The following is a 2,960-nucleotide window of genomic DNA, read 5'->3' as shown; positions in this document are numbered from 1 at the left end:
GCTCTTTATCGGATGTCTGGACCATTTGACGAAAATCGAAATCAGGTAATTCATTCAATATCAGTGGTTCATTATTCAGCAATGTTGATGGAATGTTGAGATCATCAGAGAGGTCATAGTTTTCACTTAAATCAGGATGTAAATCTTCATGAGATCCAATCCTTGAACGGAATTGGTCAATGGAGATCCCCATATTTACTTGTGTGCTTGAGCGAGCAACAACAACAATCCAACTAACTAGAAACTCAGTTTATTAAAATAGATAACACTCTTGACAGTTCAAGGCAAACAATAGTTTCTTTCAGTTTGTGACACTTTGAGACACTCGTGAGACATTTTGAGACACTCGTGAGACACTTTGAGACACCCTGAGACTCTTTGAAGCGCAACCCGCACAAATACATTCAAGCCGACAAATGTTAGCTTGCGAGAGTACAATGACTCCTTTCAATCTGGCACAACCCGCACCGAAGGTCCAAGCCGATAAATGTTGGCTTGTGAAAACGTAAAAGCTCCTGTGCAACCTGCACTGAACACAAGCCGCGTTTCAGCGTGTTGGCTTACGTGAAAAAATCTTCTATAACAGACACCTGAAGAAATAACGAAACAAACGCCTCAGATTATGAAAGAAAGATCAAAAACCAGGTGTACAAACGTAATCGCCTTTCGTGAGAGCTTAATCGTGAAGCTCCCACAACAAAATTGAAAAGTTAAAGCACGCAAAGAACCCGTGAAAATATGAAATGACTTATCCTTACCTTGGAAACGAAAATCCCCAAGAAACAAATATGAAATTCCGAATAAGTTCTCCAAAACCCAACAACTGAGAAGAGAAATGGCCGCCGTACAATACACTATGAAAAAAGGTCAGCATTAGATTCCATCCACCAAAACCACCTTGGTCGAGAGGGACTGAGATGGAATGATGGAAAAAAATTACGAAGCAACGACAACATGCCGACTTATCCCGATGACCCAAGTGTATTATTTGTTTGGGAAATTGCGTCAAAACTTTTTACTAAAGAAATGGTAAGTATTAATTTATTGTTCGATTGTAGTATTATAAAACATTTTACGCAATTTTATGCAGATATTTCACGTATTTAAAAGGTGCTTAGATGTTACGTAGTTTTGGTGGATGTCATTAGGGAACATCCACCAAAACTTTGACCAAAACCATCAACAATATATTTTTTAAATTTTATCTATAGCCATTGTTAGATGTTCAGGGAGACAAAAGATTTATACCACTAATTAGCAGTTAGTGCTCTGGCTAATTATTTTTTATGGTGCACAATTGCTGACCGACCAAACGTTCATAATGATTATCATAACTCTTAACACATAGAATAAAGTGGTTTTGGTGGATGTTTCTCTCCATCCACCAAAACCACCACAGAAATTTCTGCTACTTCCTTACAGAAGACTGATGTGACCTGCTATTTGGAGTACATAACCACAATCTATTTCTTTGTATGTAGAGATATTTTGGAAAGTTCTTGAGTCAGCACCTTTTATTATTGAAACCATAATCATAACATGGTGCATAATATAGAATACAAAAGGTTCTGGTGTGGTAATCATGTAATCTTGAAACAGGAGAGTTTTTAACTGACTTAAACTGATTTAAACAAACATTTGCAACAAAATTCCAGGTCCAGAAATTTCTTCCACTATTTCCACCAAAATCATAACCTTTAAGTACAACAAATCAGCACATTAGTAATTGCTATCAGGGGTCTGAAAATCCTATAAATCTTTCACATTTATTTCAAGTAACCTTTAATTTCACATGGATGAATAAGTATACACTCAACATGCAGAATGTCTTACAGTTTACAAACTATTTCCCTTTTTATGGATAGACAGTGAAAGGCCTTTGCCACATTGGTGAATCAAACCATTGTATACCATGCATTTTGTGATAATTGTTTGTTTTTGCTCACAATACCCAGAAAAATGGAGGGGATAAATTTAAATAGCAAATTCTATGGTTAAAATTAAATAACATTGGAAGATCAAATTAACTTTGTACTGTTTAAAATTCAGTTTTGGTTTCTTGCTTATTCCGGCCTCTTAATATTCAAAAGCATTCCTTGTCATTTTTGTGTTCTGCTGTGTACATAACTTGAAAAATAAACACAGAGAAAGGAAACCACAAAGGATTAAACTTGAAGCTAAAGCAAAGTTTAAGTTGAGCCATAGCTGATCCAAATACTGAGCACTTTGTATTGTAACCCATTTAGCAGTAACGTTTATCTATATGTCTGCCAGCTTGTCACAAGTCTTACCCCTCTCCTTCAAAAGTCTCTATAAATAAATTTTTCTTTGTGGTCCCTAATTGATGATAAGTATATTACAGCTCCTCAATTTTCCTCTCTCAAGACAAGGTTACTCTAAATTTAACAAAATAATGGACTTGATAAAACTCAAACTATAACTCAGCTGGCTGCTACTTGCAACCTTAATTTCTTGATATCAGTATACAATAATCAGTATGTTATAAATAAGAACCCTAATGCTTAATTTTGCAGTGATCACCTTCCTCCTTTTCATTTGCAGACCTGACTGGAACCTCTATAGGTGTGTTTGCTTGTTTTGAGTGGGGATGGAAGAAAAGGAGTCATGCTGTATATCTGATTTATTAAATCGCATTTGCTCTGTTTATACATGAGTAGAACTACCTTGTTCTCTGAAAAAAATAAAATTTCTCGCATTTTTATCTTTGCTTTGCAGTCAAACTTCCTTGTGTCTTGGACAAGAAATCTTATTTTCTTGAGAACAAAATCTTTGTTTCCAGCCTTCTGTAATAGTTAAATATAACAGTGTAAGATGAGTGACAGTGTATTTCTCAAGTTATTTTTTGGAATGTGACAAAACGGAAGTGTCATAGTGTGATAAGGAGCAAACATATGATTGCTTGATAGAAAGCAAAAAATGCAGAATTGCATATATTTTCT

At 35.3% G+C, this 2,960-nt stretch overlaps 1 long non-coding RNA gene across 1 annotated transcript; it reads right to left on the bottom strand.

Moving 5' to 3' along the window:
• Positions 1 to 234: 234 nt before the first annotated feature.
• On the bottom strand, positions 235 to 989 carry LOC136284329 (uncharacterized). Its single transcript, XR_010719165.1, has 2 exons — positions 759 to 989; positions 235 to 590 (listed from the first exon to the last, which is right to left on the bottom strand). It is a non-coding gene; the product is annotated as an uncharacterized lncRNA (long non-coding RNA).
• Positions 990 to 2,960: the final 1,971 nt, after the last annotated feature.

Source organism: Pocillopora verrucosa, chromosome 11 (assembly GCF_036669915.1).
Source record: "Pocillopora verrucosa isolate sample1 chromosome 11, ASM3666991v2, whole genome shotgun sequence".
NCBI lineage: Eukaryota > Metazoa > Cnidaria > Anthozoa > Scleractinia > Pocilloporidae > Pocillopora > Pocillopora verrucosa.
Note: the sequence above shows the minus strand (reverse complement) of the source record. Positions and strands in the feature narration are given on the sequence as shown.